Source organism: Juglans regia, chromosome 2 (genome assembly GCF_001411555.2).
Source record: "Juglans regia cultivar Chandler chromosome 2, Walnut 2.0, whole genome shotgun sequence".
In the NCBI taxonomy this organism is placed as follows: Eukaryota; Viridiplantae; Streptophyta; class Magnoliopsida; order Fagales; family Juglandaceae; genus Juglans; species Juglans regia.
The window spans coordinates 22,037,864-22,061,490 of NC_049902.1; the positions used below are offsets into that span (position 1 = coordinate 22,037,864).

The window sequence follows — 23,627 nt, forward strand, 5'->3', positions numbered from 1 at the left end:
ATATGTACAGATATAATTATTGATATATTGTATCTGCCTATTGTAGCATCTGTCCTTGTGGTGAGACTTTAATAAATAGTTTTAGAAAATGAGACGGAGATTATTGAACTTTTTAAAGCTTTTTCCCTTTCCTTCCCAAGATGTAAAAGATTCTATATTTTTAGATTAAAACATATTTATAAATTAAAAGAGAGTTCACCGTAGAAATTATTAAATTAAATTAAAAATGACTTTTACAAAAGAAATTGACTTTCATACATTACATAAAATAGGCCTAGGCTTCTGTCACTCTTCCCTTGGGCCATGTCTGTCCTAACGTTTCTTATTCATTTAGTTCTTGAGAGGGTGAGAGACATACATAAAACAAAATGAGTTGAATACTCAGTAAGCATTACTTCACACTGTAAAAATATACAAACATAAATTTTCATTCATGCATTTGACATTCATCTACATACTTTACATAAATCATTCACTTTCTTTAAAAACATTACAAGGTGGACTTTTTCTTTAAAAATATTTTCATTTCTTATAAAATTTTTCTCACACCTTGTACATCTATTCATAAAGAGACTAAATCATTCATACATTCAACTACTCGTTTTATTTTTCCTCTGGCTGGTTCACACTGTTACGCCTTGTGTGTTGGGGTTAGCAGTCTGTTGGACCCGGATTCCACCTGTGACCACAGGTTGGGAATCACTTTCAGTCAGGGGTAGCACTGGATGCATTACAAGCACTACTTACCCACTATTGCAATCTGCTCAGTCCATTGGTACCATCATTCATTCATTCAGTCATGGCCGTTATGTATTTTCATACATTAAACATTTCATTCCTTTCCTTTCCATTCGTTTCATTTATTTTCAGTCCTTTCCTTTTCATTTTTTTCATTCATCAGTCTGTTTCATTTCATAAACATTATTTAAAAGCATAAACATCATCAGTAAACATCATTTCATAGCATTCTTTAAACATCATTTCATAGCATCGTTTAAACTTCTTTCATAGTGTCATTTAAACACACTTTCATCGCATAATTTAAGCGTCATTTCTTTGAGTCAAGCAGTAACCTTAACATCATTTCATGGAAAATAAAGACAATAGATACTATATATAACATCCATTCACATGCATACAACTATTACTTCGGGGGCATAATAGGGCCTGCCAAAGAAGGCCTTTACATAGATATACTTTTAGACATTAATACTTAGCATACTTTCATAAAACATCATTTCATTTCCTTCGTTGCATAAAAGAATATTTTTCTTAAAAACTTTTCATTTCATATCATTTAAAAAACTCCATAAGAGTATGAACATAATACTTACCTGGACTCCATGCTATTTTCATTTCATGCAGTCAATTCATGTGCGTGTCAGATGACAACCTACATGAATACATAACCTTACATCATTTCCTTTTCAAGTGCATATGTAACTTAAACTTAGAACATACATAATGCTACCATTTACTTAAAATTCATTCATTTAGACATACTCTATTATCCAAGTCCATCCTCTATGCTTTTCTTTATCACTTTTCTTAAATCTCAAGGTCGTAGCTTGTGACCCACTTGAGGTCACCTTTCCAATACATAGCATTCTACTTCAAGTTCTTTTACTTTAAAGTAAACTTCCTTGATTCACTTTAAAGGTTAAGGCACTTTATCACCTTTATCATACTCTTCCTACCAAATAATCCCTTTTGATGCATAACTTGAACCAACCAAGTTATACATCTCAATCCTAGTCAATACATACATCTCTCCTTCCATTCATGCACAATCTAATCAACACTTCATTATAATCCAAACTAATCATAATACACAATTTTAAACCAACATTGAGGATTAAATATCGTGTACTCATGCTTAAGACAGACTATTCATTATATATGATAAATTTGTCCGGCACATGCGTCCAGCCAGTTTACATGTTTACCCTACCCCTTTATCACCTAAGATCAACATATAGTTTATCCAAACACCCACTTGCTTTTACAGGCTTCCTACCAACCACTACATTCCCAACCAACATAACACTTCACACAATACATCCAACTACATAGATTATCCCGATACTTTACATGACATACACAACATACAACCACATCACCCACAAAACAACATCCTATCACGTCACATAGTTCACAGCCACCTTCCAAACTGCACAATAATCCATATTTAACTTCGTCACTTCATAACCCACTACCATATAACCAACTACAACACACTGCACAACCTCCCCATCACAATCACATCACAACTTTGCACAGTCATAACACAACAACACAAACACCCCATCACTTCAGAAAGGATAATCACATCACAAACTTCACATTTAACCTCGTCACTTCATAGTATAATGCCATATTGCCAACTATATCAGAACTATACAACAACCACGTCACTTCACTCTACTTATAGCCACAACATAATTACACAATAATGCCCATCACTTCAATTACAAAGCCACATCACAAGTACTCCGTTCACAATTCAGAACATAGCACATTTCACAACACCATTTCAATTTCAGCTTCACAATACTAATTAAGCTTCACAAACATAATAATTCTAAAGGTAAGGGATGGAAAATATACCCTAAATCGGGAGTTGAGATCGATGTGTGCCGCTTGCTATCTGGTGGTCTCGTGGTTATGGCTACGTATGTGCAAGGATAGGCTATTTGTGGTGTTGCCAAGGTGGTCACTATTGTGACTATGGGTGTTGCTACTGACTAGAGTGGTTGAGCATGGAGGTTTGGCGTTGTGCTTTCGGTGCAGAGGCAGTGATGGGGCTATGGTGGAGGCTGGCCATGGATGGTGGTGCTGGGCCGAGGAGGAGAGGACTATGGTAGTCGTGGTGGCTGGCCGAGATTCCCACTATCTAAGGTGGTAGTTTACGACTGGGCAGGGGCTGAGGGAGGTGTTGGGGGCTGGGTTAGGGAGTGATTCCTTGAGGCCGTGTGGTGCAATTGAGGGAGGCAGTGGATTAGCCGTGGGTGGTGGCGGTAAGGCCATGTGGTGTAAGGAGAAGCCAAAAGCTTTTGCAAGGGGGAAAGAGAGAAGGAACATCGGCGGCTGGGGGAAAGCAATGGAAGACGATGGCTGGTAACTAGTGGCAATGACAGTGGCTAGAGGTGGCATACGACATTATTGGGTGGTTATTGTGAGAAAGACAGAGAGAGAGAGAGGGAGTGAGATTTGGGGATGAGGATAGCCGTTGAGAGACTGAGACGTACGACGATGGACCGAGTATAGCCGTTGAGAGACTGAGACGTACGACGATGGACCGAGTGAGAGAGAAGGTGGTGTTCATGGCAAGGCTTGGTGGCGAAGGTGGCGCAACTAGCCGCGAGACTTGAAGAAGAAAGAATAGTGAGAGAAGCAAGAGATAGACAATAAAGGCGAGGTAGAGAGAGTCACAGGCTAGGGTTCCTGGGGGGGGGGGGCACATGAAGAAGGGGAAGAGAGAGAAGAGGGGAAAATGAGGGAATTAGGGTTTTAATCCTAGTCCTAATCTAGAGATTCTCAAGCTAGATTCAGCGATGGAGATTAAACACAAATAGGATGAAAATAAACAAAATAAAAGAAGTAAAGAAATTAAACTAAAATGAAATGAGACTATATTTAGAAATTCAACTTTGTTTTCTAAATCTCAAAATAATATTTTTCTTCATAAAATAAAATGATGAGTTAAATATATATTTCTGAGAGACAAACACATCTAAATAAATAGATTTTTTTACATAAAATAAAATAATTATTATTAAATAATATTCCTAAAGAAATAAAATATTTAAATAAAATGATTTTCTAAAACTAAATTAATTTTGGGGCTCCACAAATATAAAGAGATCTACTTGAAAATTAGGAGGCAACCAAGGAAGAGGAAGACCCACACATGGTCATGGAAACACCAAGAACATCCAATGCTACAACTATAACAAGTTTGGACACCACGCCTCGGTAGAAGGCTCTTAGTAAAAATAAAAGTGGTCACAAGCTTGTAACTCTTTACTCTAACCATGGCAGCGAGAGTATTGCATAGAAAATGGCATAAAAAATTAGTTTAGTATTGCTTACACACTATAAAAAGGGAATTGTTGAAAGAAAGAATTATACTATCTTTAATATGACTATAACTATGTTGAAGGAAAAAGGACTTCCAAAAGAACTCTGGACAGAAGTTGTGGCATACTCAAATTTATCTACTCAATAGTTATTGTAACACCTAGGCCCACCATTGAGCCCAAGCCAAGCCCGAGTACTATAATTTTTTTTTTGGTTAATGTGTAGAAATTTCGAATAGACTATTCGTCCAAAATTTATTTGAGTAATGCTACATATAGTCGTAGCTTATATAAGTGTTGTGAAATCGTTTTGAGAAAGAGTGGGATCCACTATTAAAAATTAAATTTTTTCATGTGGGTCTCATATTTACTCATTTTTTTTAAAAGATTGTGTGGTGTTTACGCACTCCACTACTGCAAATATCATTTCTCAATTTATTTTGGTAGAATATGGATTTTTATTGGGCTTGATAATTAGGTTAAAACCATTTAATATTTTAGGGACTAATTGGAATCTATTTATTTGGTAATTGGCCCGAAAAATTTGTGGGGCGAGTTGGATTATTTTAGAATTTGAGTCAAGCCCCATTAGTATTTATTAAATACTCGACCCATGGAAATATGAACAAACCAAAGAGATTATTTGTACTACTTTATTCAGCCAAAAACTCATGGAAATGCCCAAACCTTGTACGCCGAAAACCCAAGCCCATGAGAACCAAGTCCAGACTCCAAGCCATGCACGTCTCAATCTCACTAGGGTTTTCAGCAACAATTATATAAACACACGTTAGACTTCACTAGGGTCGCCTCTAATTTCCATTGAAGCTCCCTTTCAGTGCAAGTTGCTGCAGCGTGGATAACCAAAACTCGCAGCTCTTCACGGCTAGCACCACCCCTTAGAAAATATGTTTTTCTCCCACATCGCACCATCCGGAATAAGATAGCCCTTGCTCCCCAATGAAGCCACAGCACCAAGTTACTCCCGTTGGAAGATGTTGCGAATGACACAGCCCAACGTCTGTAGCCACAGGAAGCGCCATACATTCAGTACCACTAAACTGTGGGTTAACCATCACCTCCACACCATCCGAACCCGAACCCTATGACTCCACACACAACCAACATAACCTCTGTTTTAGGCAAGCCGAAATAGAGCAACGCCACTGCCTGTAGCCAAAGCCTCGTTGTATGCCATTAACATTAAACCAACCATCGTAAACCAAACTGAAAGGCCTCTGTTTCCCCTACACCGAAACAGAACACTTGTTTCCCACCGTGAGCCACCAAGCCACATAATAGATGTTTAATTAGAGATTTAACTAATTTATGCATCTATTTTATAGGTGATGATTGATATTCGTTTGGCACTATTGTGAAAATTTTAGAAAAGTTAAAAAGTCCAGGTAAGCGGGACTCCTATGTTAAACTTTGCATAAAACGAATGGTTTGAGGTTGATTTTATGAAAAATATGATTGTTATGAAAAGAAAATTTGAAAACAATTTCGGTCATTTATCTGCATTACTCATGAAATCCGTATAAGAAGAGAAAAATATTTTTCTGTTATGACTAGTGTAGACATGAGCTATTTTTTATATTATATTTTTGAACTTTGTAAAAATAGAGAATATGAAAATATGTGCATGATTATATGAAGATAATTTGAATATATTATGTACTCTATTATGATATGATGTGACCTCTAAAAACCTCTGGCATGACATTCTGTTGTTGTTGCTGTTCTAACCCGAACACAGGTGTAAAATTGTGGCCTTTGTTTTGGCTGGTACCAACTTTTTTGTTTCTGTTGCACCCACTTTGGAAATAAAGTGACTTTCTGCGTAGTCTTTCTCTTGTGTGCACACCTAGGGCTCCAATAATAATAAGGGGAAGACTTTCTATTTTGTTTATGCTCGGTTGGCCTTTCGGGTTTGCATGATTCTATCATGGGGGTTATAAATGGAATTCTGTTATGATGTGATGATATTTCAGTTATGCTATACCAAATGAATTTTGAATATGAATATTTTGAAGTACCGCTCTGATATTTTGATAACATTTTTTGGTTCTGCATTCAGAAACTAAAAATATTTTGTTTTGCAATCTGACCTTGCAAATGCTCATGTTTATATACTAGTATATGTTCTCTGCTTATTGATTTTTTGATAACTCACTCTTTATCTCCACAATATTTTTCAGATAATTTGAATGTTTCTGTTGAGAATCAAGATTAGGGAGCATGAGCGAGATTATTTAAGTATGATGAAGTAAGCACAAAAGGGATGCCATGGCTATTGGAGAATGTTTTTTAGTAAGTTTTTTGTGCTCAGATGACATGGTATGTTATGAGGTTGACCTTTATATTTAGATTTTGTGGTGTTCCTAGTTAATTGTTTTGGAGTAGTTGGTTTAAAATAGTGAGATCTATGTATAATTGAGAATTAGAGCTAATATTTGTATTGTGAAATATGATTTTAAGTGTTAACTCTCCAATCCAATCGGGTATGGGATGTTACAGGTATCCTATAAAAAGTATTAAGAACATGACGCCTAAAGAGGAGTGGAGGGGCTACAAGCCAAATGTGGCACACCTAAAAATCTTTGGGTGTGTTGCTTATTCCCAAGGCCTTCAAACCAAAGAAGGAAGCTTGATGATCATGGTGAAAAATGTATCTTTATTGGATATAACGAAGAGTCAAAGGCATACAAACTCTACAATTCATGAACAAAAAACTTTGTGGTTAGTAGAGAGGTTATCTTTGATGAAGAAATTGCAAAAAGGCAGTATGTGTTGGAGGAGCAGTATGTGAATTTCTAATCATTTGCCTATATGTTGATGATATTTTGTACGCACGAAATAGTAAGGAAATCATTGAGGAATCCAAGGAATCAATGTTTACAGAATTTGAGATAACATGCAATTGCTTTTTTTGGATTGTACACAAAAGTACATTATGATATAAATAGAAGGAAAATGTTTGGTCACCAAAGAGATATATATTATAAAAGAAAACTTACACACTAACATGACTTGATGTTATAAGCTACATTGTAAAACCTTATTGTACTAACAAATAGATATGGCATATTACATTTGCTGTTTGTAGATGATATCTTGGTCTTCCTGTAAAGCTAATGTAAAGGAGAACAGGAGGGTTCAAACTCTGTTGGAGAAATATGAAGCTGTTTCAGGTCAGCGTACTAATCGTGAAAAAATAGCCATGGTTTTTATTTGGAATGTGCCAAGTGGAGTCCAAGAAGGGATTAAACAGCTATGGGGAAATTTTGATGTGCAGCATTACGAGAAGTATTTTGGACTCCCACCAATTGTTGGGAGGTCAAAAGCTACTGCTTTTACATCTATAAAATAGCGCGCGTGGCAAAAGTTTCGAGCTTGGAAGGAGAAGTTGCTCTCACAGGGGGGGAAAGGGAGTGTTACTTAAGGCTGTAGCTCTTTCAATACCCTTTTATACAATGAGTTGTTTTCTTCTTCCCTCGAGTTTGTGTACTGAATTGGTAGGTATGATGGCTAAGTTTTGGTGGGGGCAAAGGAAAGACGAGAGGCGAATACATTGGCTGAGTTGGAACAAAATGTGTGTCAAGAAATCATGGGGAGGGATGGGGTTTAAAAATATGAGACTCTTTAATTTGGCAATGCTTGCTAAACAGGGGAGGCGTCTACTCCAAGATGAAAATTCATTACTGCACAGATTGTTGAAAGTAAAGTATTATTCGGGTTCAGATTTTCTGCAAGCAGGGTTGGGTAGATCGCCTTCCTATACTTGGAGAGGAATTTGGGAGGCCAAAAAATGGGTTCTAGAGGGATGTAGATGGAGGATAGGGGATGAGACTTCAGTAAATATTTGGCTTGATAGTTGGATCCGGGACATACTTCTTTAGTGAAGGAAGGGATTGTGGCGAGTGAAGGGAACCAACATGATTGTGTGAAGTCTCTTATGTATGAAAACTCTAGAATGTGGGATTTGAGAAAACTTAGAGCTCTCTTTAATCCAAGGGTTGTGGAGGATATCCAGAAAGTTGTTTTGTGTGCTTGGAATGGGGCTGTGAAAGAAATGGGATGTTCACGGTTAGAAGTTGTTATAAGCTTTTTTTGGCTCAGCAGGGTCCACAGGTAGTTGAATCATCCTTTTCACGTATCCATAATGTGGTCTGGAAAAATATTTGTAAAATGCATGTGCCTAATAAGATCAAAATATTTGCATGGCGTGCTTGTAAGGATGGATTGCCTACAAAGGAGAATGTATTACTAAAACACATCCCAATTGATGTGAGCTGTAGTCTATGTCCTGCTGAACATGAAGGGCTGTATCATGTTTTAGTCCAATGTGTGCATGTGCAGAGGATCTGGAATGATTATCTCCCTACCTTTGGGAGAGATAAATTTTTGAATGTTTTTGAGGTGGCATTTCATTTTTGTAGTGACAAACACTTTGAACATTTCTCTACTTTTTTTGCTTTGGCATGGGGAATATGATATAGGAGGAACAAATACATTCATGAGCACGTTCTTGTTCCCATGCATCAAGTTGCTAAACATGTTATTTTTGTGCTGAAATGTTATAAAGGGCCCCAGCGACTATAAAGGCAACAAGTGCGAGATTTCTACAAATGGAAGCCATTGGATCCTGATGTTTTGAAATTAAATGTTGATGGAGCTTGTTTTGAAGAGATGGGGAGAGCTGGTACAAGTGCAATCTTGAGAGACAGTTTGGGCTGAGTGTTGATGGCTGCAAGCTTATTGGATGATGTTGTTGCTGAACCTGAACAGGTGGAGTTGCTGGCCCTTCTTCGTGGCCTTCAGTTCTATGTAAGCTTGGGAATAGAAAAGATCTAGGTAGAGAGTGATTGCTCCATAGCTATAGAAGCATTATATCAGGGCAACATGGACAGCTCCAAATTTGGTGGTATTTATTTTGAGATTAAAGATTAGTTGGCTTCTTGTTTTGGGGATTGTATGTTTAGACATGTTTCATTGTTTATAGAGAGACTAGTGATTCTACTCATTATCTTGCTAAGTATGCAAGGAATGTTGATAGAATCAACATGTGGTGGGAATGTATTCTAGACTTTTTATCTCAAAACTTGTGGTTTGATTTATGTTTGTAGTTTTCCATTTTCATTAATGAAAGTATTCTGGTGTTGATTACAGATTTTTATTTCTTAAGAATTTTTCATCAACTTTACACCGGTCTAAGTCAAATAAACGGAGGGCTATCTGCACTTCTTCCTCTTAAGAACTTCAAGAGCAGATTGTGCAGTGCAATAAGTTATAGCCTGAACACTGACCATTGGATTCACACCTAAAGCTGTTGGAAAGACACTCGTATCAGCTATGAAAAGCCCCTCCACCTCTCATGTCTCTCCCACCTGGTTCACCATTGATTTCTTTGGGTCAACCCCCATCCTGCAGCTACCCATTTGATGCGTTGAACATAAGGGAGACGAAAGCCCTCTCAATGGCCTTGAACTTTCGTCGTTCACGAACTTCTCAAACTGACGAGAGCTTGCTTTCTCTAAGTTTAAGGTCTTTCCTTTTATGTGATGAGTCCCGATTTCTTTAGCTCCGGCTGCTGCCAAAATCCTCAGTACCTTCTCTATCCCTTTCTTTAGATTCTCTTCATCAACAACTTCCATTTGGTAACTAATTGAGCTCGGTGAAAGCATTGTTCCTGAACCTTTATCCCTTGCCAATGCAAATATATGGGCAGTCCTAGAAAACTTGGACATTCGGCTTTTCATTTCTGTGCCAGAAACCCACGGCATTAACACGGAGAAAGTACCGGGTGCAATGAATGTGTCTGTATCAATGCTCCATATCCAGACCCATCAAAATCTGCAACAACTAGAGACATTGCTGTCATTATCCCTCCTTCATAGCTTTTCTTCTCTACCTCTGGCCAAATATCGGATGGGGAATTGTCTGGAAAATAGCCCCATGACATTGCCACTGGATGTAGATGCAAGTTCTTTCCAATGTTGGCATTCTTCAACCCATTTCTTTTCGACAATGCTAGTGTACTGAGGGCGCCACATGCAACGATAGTCACCTTAGACTCCACTACACAAAATTCTTTTGCTCCTTTATACTCGTACTCGAAAGCAAACCCATTTGCTATATTCCTCTCTCTTCCTTTTCTTTCTTTTGTTCAAGACTTTGATGGCCTCACAACCAGGAAGAATAGCAACCCTAGTTAGCTAGCTAGCTATTTCCTTATGTGCTATTTGTGTTTCTTTGGAGGTTGTGTGAATAGTAGGAGAAAGTTTGACGTTCTTGGTTTATACTAGCACATACGATAGAGAGAAGCACTAACCAAAGGTGAGAATTTATTTTGTATCTCACGTGCTTGATACAATTTGGATACTATGAGTGAAATTTGAGTAGTTTTGGGTTTATTGAGATTTTTTCAAAAGAAATATATCCTCCATAGAGAGATATATACTAGGGGCAAAAATAAATTTTATAAATTGACGTCACTTCATGTGTTATGTATGTGAGATTATAAAATTATTTTTATGATAAAATAGATATATATGACGTATCACATAAAATCACATCAATTTATGAGCTTATTTTTATGTGATCTACTTAACCAAGAAAAAACACAAGAGAATGTTCTAACTATAATTAAACATATCAGATGTTAATTAAGCTCATCTATGTGATATTCTTGGGGATATATCAGGATCATGCATGTAGGTGTTTATTAGTGGTTTTGTCTTTTTTCCTACCGTCATTACATTAGTCTTTTTTCTGCTATGGTTTTGTTGCAATTAGCCAATATTTTTGCTGAAGGGACCATTTCAAAATGGACCAACAATTCGAAAATTAATGGACATCTTGAATATTAATCCCCGATATAAACAATGCCTTTGCATCTAATTGATCGGAGCTAGCGTCACTATATATATATGTATGTAGCCAGTGGACCAAAAAGATATATGGCTGGAATTAGTGGGTACGTGACAGTGGCCTAAGGTCCAACTTCCAACAAGTGACATTAATTTTGGTATGATCTGTGAGAGATTTGGGATTCAATTGAATCCCCCGTCTCTGTTAACTAGAAGAACTATTAGAGATAATATAACTTCATTTTATTCTGTTATAGAGGTTTTTATTAGAGTTAGTTAGATATTTAAGTTTTATCTTTTCCACGTCTGTAAGTGAGCATATATAAGTTGTAGTTCATTTTATACAGATCACTCAATAAAGATTTTTCTGATGTTCTATATCTTCTTGAGCACTTCTTGGTATCAATATTAACATGGTATCAATTTGAAAAATACGCTCCCGCGCAAAACATCATGACTACCCCTTCTTCTGAATCTTCATCTGCAAATTCCTCATCCTCCTCATCAAATCCTTCAGATTCTTTCAGTCCTTACCATCTTCATCATGGAGATAGCCCTGGATCTGTTCTTGTTACACAAATTCTCATTGGTGAAAACTATCACACTTGGTGTAGATCCATGATCATGGCCCTTACTGCCAAGAACAAATTAGGTTTTGTTGATGGCTCTCTTGCTAAGCCATCAAACACTTCTCCTCTACTTCACCACTGGACTCGATGTAACAACATGATTTTGTCATGGCTTCTCAACTCTCTTTCCAAAGAGATTGCTGCCAGTGTAATTTACGTTGAATCTGCCATGGAAATGTGGTCAGATCTTCAAGAACGTTTCTCTCAAGGTAAGGGCCCTCAGATCTTCCAGTTGCAGAAATCAATTGGATCTCTCATGCAAAATGATCTCTCTGTTAGTGCGTACTACACTCAAATGAAAGGTCTATGGGATGAGTTGATGAACTATAGGCCATTACTTGTTTGTTCTTGTGGAGGATTATGTGCTTTGATGGATATGCACCAGCAAGATTATGTCATGCGATTTTTGAGGGGGCTCAATGATTCATTCTCTCAAGTACGTCATCAAATACTCCTAATTGATCCACTTCCTCCTATCAACAAGGTCTTTTCACTTGTTCTTCAAGAAGAACGCCAAAGAGACATTGGATCTGTGCTAGGCTCACACATTTCATCTGCTGCTTTTTCATCTACATCCAAACCTATTCATCAAACTAAGACTTTTCCTCGCAAAGAAAGACCTATATGTTCTCACAGTTCTCTTCCAGGACATACTATTGACAAGTGCTTCAAGTTACATGGATATCCTCCTGGAAATCGCTCCAAAGGGAAATCTTCAATTCCTTCATCCTTAGCTCATCAAGTTGCTGCTGATTCTTCTTTTCCATTCACACTAGAACAATGTCAAAAGCTTCTTACTCTTCTCAATTCCGAGTCACATGTATCTCAAACAGCAAATGTTACCTCTCCAATTGATCATCTTTCGGGTAGCTCTATGTTTTCTTGTGTTTTTTCTATTAAAACCATATCTCCATCATTTATTAATTCCAATGATTGGATTGTGGATACTGGTGCTACGTACCACATGGTCCATAACACATGTTTTTTCACAACTTTTCATTCTGCACATAATGCTTTTGTGAAAATCCCTAATGGCATTTAAACACCAATTACACACATTGGTTCTATTCATTTGCCTCCACAACTCATTCTACATAATGTCCTATGTGTGCCTTCTTTTAAATTCAATCTCCTCTCTATCAGTCAACTAACCAAATCATCCTCTTGTTGCTTAATATTTTCTGGTGATGCTTGCTTTATACAGGACCTCACCCATTGGAGAATAATTAGGAAGGGTAAAGCCAAAGGAGGACTATACTTACTGCATAAACCAGATGATCTTAGTACTCTTCCTTGTGATTTACCTTTCAATTTAGCTTTTGTTTCTCATTCTAGTCAATCTGAATTAGATATTTGGCATAAAAGGTTGGGTCATCCCTCCTTTTCCAGAATCAAATTATTATCTTCTATTGTACCTAATGTTTCAATCAATAATACAATTCCTTGTTCAATCTGTCTACTTGCTAAACATAGGAGGCTACCATTTCCTTCTCACAGTGAACATAGCTCTTCTTCACCTTTTCAACTTGTACACTGTGATATCTGGGGCCCTTTTCCATATCATTCATTAGATGGTTTTAAATATTTTTTAACCATTGTAAATAAATTTTCTCGAAGCACCTGGGTATATTTGATTAAATATAAGTCTAACACTCGAGTGCATTTACAGCATTTCATAAACACGGTCAACAATCAGTTTGCTTCTTCCATAAAAGTTCTCAGAACAAATAATGGCACTGAATTTGCTATGTCTAATTTTTATTCTTCCAAAGGAATAGTTCATCAATTGTCTTGTGTGGCCACTCCACAACAAAACTCAGTGGTTGAAAGAAAACACCAGCACATTCTTAATGTTGCTCGTGCTCTTTTCTTCCATCTCATGTTCCATTAAAATTCTGGTCTTAATGTATACTTACAGTAGTATATTTGATCAACAGAATTCCATCTCCTTTGCTTGCCAACAAAACAACATATGATCTACTTTTCCAAAAATTCCCTTCATATTCTCACTTAAAGATCTTTGGTTCTCTTTGCTATACCTCTACATTAGCTCAAAACAGATCCAATTGGCTCTTAGAGTTAGGAGATGTATTTTCATAGGATATCCTCTTGCCATCAAGGGTTATAAACTTTATGATCTTGATAATCATCAAATCTTTGTTTCTCGAGATGTTGTTTTTCATGAACACATCGTCCCCTTCCAATCATTAAATCAGAATTCAACTGTTTCTTCAGATATTGTTTTTCTTGCTCCAATTTATGATCAATCCATTCCCTCTAATCTTTTTCCTCATCAGGAAGATTCTATCTCATCTCCCTCTTCTATAGATTCTGTTTTACCTATTTCATCTCCTCACATAGAACCTGTCTTAAATTCTAATACAGATTCTATTTCCAATACACCACAAATTTCACAAGAGCTTTCTCTTCCCAAAATATCATCTCGAGTACATCAACCACCTGGTTACTTGCAAGATTTTCATTACCATTTGGCATCTTCACAAGCTTGCTCTTCCTCACCTTCCCATGGGAATTTTGGTCCTTTATCAGGTACGTCATACCCTTTATCTCATTCCCTTGGTTATTCCTTTTTAGCTTCTAAACACAAAGCCTTCACTTTAGCTCTTTCCACTTTCACTGAACCTAAATTCTATCACCAAGCTATTAAGATTTCCCATTGGTGAGTTGCTATGGCTAAAGAAATTCAAGCCTTAAAAACAAATAATATTTGAACATTAACCAATCTTCCCCCTGGAAAGAGTCCTATTGGGTGCAAATGGGTGTATAGGGTTAAGCTGAATTTTGATGGATCACTTGAGTGATATAAGGCAAGGTTAGTTGCCAAAGGTTTTACACAACAAGAAGGAGTGGATTATTTTGATACCTTCTGCCCAGTTGCCAAAATGGTCACTATTAAGTGTCTCATTTCCATAGCAGCTGCTAAGGGTTGGCATCTAATTCAATTAGATGTCAACAATACATTCCTCCATGGAGATTTATTGGAGGAAGTTTACATGTCTTTGCCTCCTGGATTTGGTGACAAAAATGATACACATGTTGTAGATTAAACAAATCTTTGTATGGCTTAAAACAAGCTTCAAGACAATGGTTTTCCAAGTTTTCTTCTACAATTGTTGAGCTTGGTTTTTAGCAAAGTAAATCAAATTATTCACTTTTTACACGGCTTCAAGGTAGTTTCATTGCATTTTTAGTATATGTGGATGATATGCTCATTACTAGCAATGACATGGTAGCTGTAAATATCCTCAACGTTTTTCTTGACAAGAAATTCAAGCTTAAAGACCTTGGGTCTTTAAATTATTTTTTAGGGTTGGAAGTTGCAAGGAACACTTCAAGAATCTCTCTTTCTCAGAGGAAATATGCCTTAGAGATTCTACAAGACACTAGTTTCTTAGGATCAAAACCTGTCAAGACTCCAATGGAACAACATCTAAAGCTCTCTCGGGATAATGGACCTCTCATAGAAGATCCAACTTCATACAGAAGATTGGTAGGAAGGTTGTTATAACTAACCATCACAAGACCAGATATAACTTTTGCAGTTCATACCTTAAGCCAATTCATGGATTCACCTCGGTTATCTCATCTTCATGCAGCTCAAAGAGTACTACAAATCATTAAAGAATCTCTTGGTCAAGGATGATTTTTTCCTTCCAAGTCTAATCTTCACTTGACTACATTTACTGATTCTGATTGAGCTGGATGTCAAGATACCAAAAAATCTGTCACTGGATTTTGCATTTTCCTTGGTAACTCTCTCATTTCATGGAAATCAAAAAAGCAGTGCATTGTTTCACGATCTTTAGTAGAATCAGAATATAGAGCCACGACCAATACTGTTTATGAGCTTGTTTGGTTACTTTCATTGCTTCAGGATTTACAAGTTTCTCATCCTTAAGCTGCTACCCTCTATTGTGACAACAAGGCTGCAATTCACATCGCATCTAATCCTATTTTCATGAAAGAACGAAATATATAGAAATAGATTGTCATTTTATTCGTGACAAAGTCCAAGCCAATATTGTAAAGCTTTTTCATGTATCTTCTCATCACCAGTTGGCAGACTGTTTTACTAAGCCATTAGGATTTCCATTATTTTCTGCTCTGGTTTCCAAGCTGGGCTTGATTAACATATATGCTCCAGCTTGAGAGGGAGGTATTAGAGATAATATAGCTTCATTTTATTATGTTATAGAGGTTTCTTTTAGAGTTAGATATTTAATTTTTATCTTTCCCGCATCTGTAAGTGAGCATATATAAGTTGTAGTTCATTTTATACAGATCACTCAATAAAGATTTGTCTGATGTTTTGTATCTTCTTGAGCACTTTTTGGTATCAATATTAACAAGATAAAAAAAAAAAACTTGTCGGAAGTAGTACTTGAAACTTTCATGTTATATATATCCATTCCAGAGTCAAATTGTTGGGTGATATGAAAGGAATTATATATATTCTTCTTATGATTAGATTAGCTAGGCTAGCTAGAAAAAGGGAAAAAGAAATCAATAAAAAAAAAAACAATTAAAATCATATATATGGGAAAATGATTCGTACTATGTTAAATGAAAGAAGAATAAATAATGATGGCCTTGTTCTAACCTGACTGAAGAAAACATATAGAACGAGAGGCTTCATGGTCCTGAAGAGCATTGTTAGCATATAGAAGAAACTGAGAGACCAGGAAATCACGATTTTTTCCCGTTTCTGCCTTGACACCTGAGAAAATCTTTGAAAGTTTGGGAATTTGTTTGAAAAGCTTGCTCTCCAGCATATATAGTTTGAAGGTCCCAATCCATGTTGATAAAAGGAAAAGTGCCAATCGGATGATCATCCACTTCTTTGGGTGTTCCATTCTGTCGCTAAATAATCCCCCTACCTGTATATATATATATACATATATATATAAGCATGCATGTAATTATATCATTTTCTATAAAAAGAAAAATATACGAAAGAAGTGAAATATCTTTTGCAAAGTTACATGAAGGAACGGCATGCATGCATCTTATAGCTAGCCGCTTAATTGTATATATGTTGTGAAAAATTAATTTGGAGGACAAATATTTATGTAAAAATTTATTGAAAATGGGGGTACTAGCTAGGGATAGTAATTCCTACACGTTATGGAGTTCCGGCCATGGAAGCACAAGTGGCGTAGGACTTGACGATGGAGTCGTCGGAGGTAATGTCAGAGACATCAACGGACGGCAAGAAGGGGTCGCAGAGAGCAGTGATGAAGTCCATCTCCCAAGAGGAGAGAGAGTTGACGTAATTAGGCATGGCCCCAACACTACAAATATGATCATGATCATGATCTCCTCCAACATGAAGAAGCCCCTGAGTGTCGACGTAATCACCAACAGTATCATTCACCATGTGTTCTTCTTGCTTTCCGTTAAGTTTTGAGGGGAACCTAAGATTGATTCCTGCACCATTTAGCTCTATATATATATGTATATATATATATACATGTACTTACTTGGGTTGAGAGAGAGAGAGTGATCGGAGGCTAGCTAGCTATAGCGTAATTTTGAGAATGACAAAGCGAGCAAGCCTCCTACATGTATATATAATGGATATTATTCCAAAAATAAATAAATGGACGTGGCAAGGGGATTTTTTTCTCTCAACTTTTGAGGGTCGAGTAGGGTTTTTTCGCATGGTGTTAGCCATCGGCCCACTGCCTCTGATGGTAGGGCAAGGCGCAGGAGGGACGACGAAAGAGGGGAGGGAGTCAGGCCTAGGTGGAAGGGATGCACGTGTTCCTTCGGCGAGACAGGGTGTGCATGGATTCATGGAGGTGGTTGCAACGAAGCTGCAGCTATTGCTAGAGGTGGTTCTACCTTTGTGTGAACCTCGGTTTAAGGATGGCGAGATGTTTTTTCTATTTTCGAAAGCAAAGATCCAACAATTTGCTGAGCCGTTTCTTTTCTCGGTGATTCTAAAGTTTCTTCATCGTCGGCCTTTGCTGGATCATATTTGTGCTTATATAAAAAATCGATGGGGGCTCTAGTCGATTCCGGTTATTGGGCAATTAAGTAACCCACATAATGTGCTGGTCTAGATGGCAAAGGACGAGGATTTTATAAGTGTGATGGCTCGAGGAAATTCTAAAATTCATGGTAGTCCCTTTCGAGTCTCTCATTGGACTTCGGATTATGTGGAAGACAAGGATTCTCCATGGGTTCCTATCTGGTTGACTTTGCTAGGTTTACCTCCCAATTATTTCCAGGAATCAATGTTACGTAGTATCTGGAATGAATTTGGCTGTTTCTTGAAGCGAGATAATACTACGACGTGTGTGACTCGTCGTGAGGCTGCGTGCATATGTATGGAAATTGATGTTTCCCAACCTTTGCGGAATTCTTTTTGGCTGGGTCCACCAGGGCTTGCGACGAGTCACTTTCAAGAGGTTGTATTCGATTCCATACCATCCTTCTGCGTTTCTTGTAGGAAGCAAGGTCACTTGGAGGCAAGGTGTTCTAGACGTGAGCGTACAGAACCAAGGAAGAAAGAACAGACGGGGTTGGCTCATGGTGAAGGGAAGAAAATTAATGTGAAAAGTACGTAGAAGGAGGTGGGGAGCTGGGAGCGTGAGAATGACATCCTTGTTACGACAAAGGAGATGGGGGAGTCCTCAAAGTCTCGTCGGGATATTATTCTGGAGTCTATACGGGAGCGACGGGCAGAATTCAACGGGGTCCCTCATGGTATTTGGTTTGTCTCATAGGATGGGGTGGTGTTTGATGTGTGTATGTAAGGTTGTAGAGTAGAGTCATCAAAGGTATTATGTGCAGGGGTGGATGTGCTTCAGGCTGGCGTGGGACCTTCGAATGTGTTATCCGCGGGGGTGGATACCCATGTTAAGGAAATGCCTTCCAAGAAACAAGAGAGTTGGTTTGAGATCACATAGACGAATACGGATGATGATTGGTCGGAATTGATTGAAAATTCAGAACCATGGAGTTCTTTGCAATTAGTGGATGAAGCGTTGGAATTTGAGTTAGGTGGGCTGGGTGACAGGGATTTTTTTGAGAGGGAGGAGTTGAACAATATGGGTGTGGGGTGCAAGATTGGGTCTGAGGGCGAGTCTGAGGAGGACTCAAATGAGTTAGCGGCAAAGTCCTTTGATTTTGATCCCGATATGCATGTTCCATTGAAAAAAATGAAAGGGGTAAGAAAAGAAAAATCTATTGTTATACTGGAGCGTCGTACTCGCTCTAAAAAACTCCTTTAACTTTTTGATGTATATCCTTACCTGGAATATTAGGGGCATTCTTTCGTCGAGGAGTAGGCTTTGGCGTATTTTGAATAAAAGCTGCCCTTCTATGGTGGCCATTCTAGAACATTTTTTTAATCCGAATAAATGTAGCAAATGAGCAAGATGGATGAAGTTGTCGTTTTATTTAAATAATGCTGAGGCGGGTGGAAAAATTTGGCTTTTTTGGGCATAGGAATTAGAGTTTGATTTGATTTCAATGTCGGATCAAGCTTTGAGTGGATGGTTTATTCATGGGAATTGCCGGGTTCTTGCAACCTTTGTTTATGCCAGCTGTTTTCGAATCAAAAGGTTGGAGCTTTGGGATTTTTTGAATGGGCAAAACTCTTGTGGACTCCCTTGGTTCATTGGGGGGGGGGATATCAATATAATTAGAAATGATAGTGAAAAGGTGGGTGGGCTGTTGCAGGCCTTTCGTGCAAAAAGGGAGTTTAATGATTGCATTCATGAGTGTGCTCTGGTGGATCTGCCTTGTGAAGGTATCCGTTTGTCATGGTGTAATGGGAGGCTAGGTGGTAGATGAATTTGGCCTCAGTTGGATAGAGTACTAATGAATTTGCATTTTTTGAGCTACTTTGGGAATGTTTCGATTTCATATTTGCCAAGAACCTCCTCAGATTATGCTCCGACGTTGGTAAAGCTGGTTAGAGAGGTAGTATCGGTTGCTTGGCCTTTTAGGTTTCTTCGTATGTGGGGCTTCCATGAGGAGTTTATTCCTCTAGTTCAATCGGTTTGGAATTCTAATATTGAAGGGTGTGCTATGTTCCGAATTAGTAGGAAGCTAAAGTTACTCAAATGTGCATTGAGATTGTGGAACCAGGCAGTGTTTAGTCGCGTTGATGTGGAATTAAAAAAATTGGAGGAGCGTATTGTTGAGTTGGAGGTTGGTCTTTCTCGAAATTTTACATCCTAGACGGAACTTGAGCTACTGAATTGCAAACAAGAGCATATTAAATGGCTTCACCGAGAGGAAATTCTAGCCTGTCAAAAATCAAGAGTTAAATGGCTTGCTGAAGGGGATTCCAATACAAGTTTCTTTCATGCTTCATTATGGGTCAAGAGAAGGAACAAAATAATTTAGAGGATGCGGCTTGATAACAGTGGAATGTTGGATTCGAGAGATATGGTGCATGAGGGAGCAGTTTTATTTTTTCAACTGCTTCTTTCGGTGGCGCCGATTGAAAGAAATCTGGGTGAGTTGGAGTTGATTCAACCGGTGGTTTCAATGGAGGAGAATGAGGCATTAATTGCTGCCCCTTTTATTGACAAGGTTAAGTAGGCTTTATGATGTATTCCTGCAGATAATAGCCCAGGTTCGGATAGATTCTCGGCTAGTTTTTTCATGATGGCTTGGGATATTGTTAAAAATGATCTTTTGGAGATGGCTTAGGATTTTTTTTTGAAGGGAAATCCCTTTCTACTTTCTTTGTGGCTACCAACTTGGTTTTAATTCCAAAGGTGGATGAACTTGTGAGCTTTGGCAAGTTTAGCCCAATCAGTCTTTGCTCAATTGTTTATAAAATAATGTCGAAGATTATGGTTTGTCGTTTGGTGCTAATCTTGAATAAAATTATATCTCCAGAATAGGCAGCATTTATTCTAGGGAGAAGTATTTTTGAGAATATTTCATTGGCCCAGGAATTGGTTTAAGTCATCAATAGGAAAGTGAGAGGGGGAAATGTTGTGTTGAAGATTGATATGGCCAAAGGTTATGACCGTGTTAACTGAAACTTTCTCCTAGAAATCCTGCGTCGGTTGGATTTTTCAGAGAAGTGGAGAAATATTATTTTTAATGTTGTTTCATCCCCTGTTTATTCAATAATGCTCAATGGGTGTGTTAAAGGTTTTTTTAAGGCGTCACGTGGGCTTCGGCAAGGTGAACCCCTTTCTCCTTAATTTATTTATTTATTTTATCTGAGGAGATTATCTCTCATATGCTTCACAAAGAGTACCATACGGGTCGTATTAAGCCTTTTCATCCGGGCGAAGGAACCTTGATTTCCCATTTATTCTATACGGATGATATTCTGATCTTTGCAAATGAAGGGAAAGCATCTATTCAGAACCTTATGAGAGTCTTGCATCGGTATGAATTGACGTCCAAACAAATAATGAATCTGAGTAAGTCTTTGATGTTTTTTTCTTCATCTATATCGACTAATTGCAAAAACGGTTTGAAGTTAATGTCGGGTTTTGAGGAAGGTAGTTGGCCTTGTATGTAGTTGGGTGTTCCTTTATTTGTGGGCCAGATGAAAATTTGAATGTTCGACTCTTTTTTGGCAAAAATACAGAAAAAGTTGGCTAGGTGGAAGAGTAAGCATCTTTCTTTTGGTGGTAAAATTGTGCTTATCATGCATGTTTTGAACAATATGCCTATTCATATGCTCTCAGTATTGAATTTGCCAAAAGGAGTGCTATCGGCAATCAATAAATTTTTTTCAGATGTCCTTTGTGGATCTTCGATGGAGATTAAAAAAAGGAAGTGGGTATCTTGGCGGAAGATTTGTTTGCCGATTGAAGAGGGTGGGTTGGGTATTCGGGACCTTCATAAAGTCCAAGAATCCTTGCTTATGAAATTTACATGAAAATTAATTAAAGAAAATTCGATGTGGTTGAATTTCTTTTCTACCAAATATGTGGGAAACTCTCATATTTTTTGTATTATGCAGCTTCGAAAAGGGTTGAGATTCTGGAAGGGGCTCATGGAGAGAATGTCGAAAGTTATAGAGCACTCAAGATGGATTATTCGGGACGGACATTCTAAGTTTTAGCTGGATAACTGGCTAGGGGAGGGGCTGTTGATCTCATCTCTTCCTTCAAGTTGGCGATCTTGATCTACAGGTAGTGGAAGTTGTTATGGAAGCTGGACCAAATATGCATATATTAAGGAATTTAGTTCCAGAAGATGTATGTAGTAAAAATCGGGACTTGGGTGTACGTTTACGGCAGGGAGCTGATATTTGTGTTTGGCAGCCATCGATTGATGGTGAATTCAGTACCAAGTCAACTTGGAATTTAATTTGAAAATATGGGGATGTATGTCCTTGGAAGAAATGGTTATGGAAGAATTGGATTCCAAAAAAATTATCTTTCTTTGTTTGGTGTGCTAAGAAGAGGGCAATCTCGGTTGATGATATTATCCAGGTTTTAGGCATTGCTCTTGTTTCGATGTGTAAGTGTTGTGTCCAACTGAAACAAGAATCTTTTCAGCATATCTTAAGTGAGGGCCGAGGAGCTAAGAAAGTGTGGCAATATTTTGCAGAGGCATGTTGTATGAGAATGCCAAAGATCCAAAATTGGGTGGGAATGATGATTTTTTTGATAGCAAAGAGCATCATTGTCAACGCAGGTTAGGTGGCTTCGGGAGGTTCTCCCTATTGTGATTTCTTGGGCGCTTTGGTGAGCTTGGTGCGCGGCAAGAATGGAATGTATTACTTTTAATTGGATAATATTATTCGTGTTGTTAAAAGTTTAATTAGAGATATTTCTAGTAATATTAAAATTTTTCAGGGAATGGGGGCTCATGATTGGGCCATCTTAGAGGTGTTAGTGTCCCTCTTGTTGTGAAGCAAGTGAGACTAATTGCGTGGCACCCTCCAGAGAGAGGGCGAGTAGAACTGAATCTAGATAGATGAGCTTGCAAGAATCTGGGGGATGGCAGTGGGGGAAGTGTTATTCAGAATCACCAGGGGGGAGTAGTTGCGGGGTTCATGCATTCTTATGGTCATGCCACATACAACATTGCTGAATATAAAGTTCTTCATGATGGGCTTCGGTTGTGTAGAGATTTGGTATTGCGGGATGTATTAGTAGAGACAGATTCATTGATATTAGTAGGTTGGTAGGCTTCGGGTATGTGTAAATATTGATTTCTTTGGGATTTCTGGGAGGACATTAAAGCTATTGCTTGTGAGTTAAATGTTCGCTTTCGGTATATTTTTAGAGAAGTTAATATGGTGATTGATTGTTTGGCGAAGCAAGGAACTCGAGGTATGATTTCAGATTTTTGTAACGTTGATCTCTTTCCAGGAATGATAAACTTAGCATCCCCTATGTTAGATGTTGAGAGGCTGCTGGTGTGGATGGGGCGTTTGGTGAGTGGTTTTTGGTGGATTTTTTGGGCATCCGTGTATTGTTATTTTTTTCGGGAATTTTTTCCAAGTCTTCTTAAGATATTTTCTGTTTTACGGTATTCTGATGAATGAATGTTTTTATTAAAATTGGATAGGGATATTTTTGAATATGTGATACCGACTCTTTAAAATAATAATAAATAAATAAAAATAGAAGTCTCGGAGAGAGAGGGAGAACACGTGGTCCTGGAGATCACGACGAACCAAGCTGAATATTGACAACACCCATACGTACGTACAGGTCAAGATGGAAATTGCTGTAGGAAGAAGCCATTGAAATAAATGTAACGCATAACGCTACCTCATATCGTATTAACTCGTTCAATCTGCCTTCATTAAGGCTTTGTTTGTTTTTTAAATTCATCTCAACTCATCTCATCTCAATTTATCATTACAATTTTTTTAAATCTCAATACAAAATATAATAAATAATTCAACTTTTTCAAATCTTAAAATAATAATAATATTAAAAAATAATATTCTAACAATATTTTATCATCTCAACTCAACTCAACTCAATTTAACTCATTTCAACATCCAAACATTACCTAAATATGATAGCTAGGGTTTGTCTTTTAATAAATTTTTGTCACCCGGTGTGCCGATCCATGAT

At 37.7% G+C, this 23,627-nt stretch overlaps 1 pseudogene; it reads right to left on the reverse strand.

Moving 5' to 3' along the window:
* Positions 1-9,313: 9,313 nt before the first annotated feature.
* On the reverse strand, positions 9,314-10,837 carry LOC109001420 (annotated as a pseudogene).
* Positions 10,838-23,627: the final 12,790 nt, after the last annotated feature.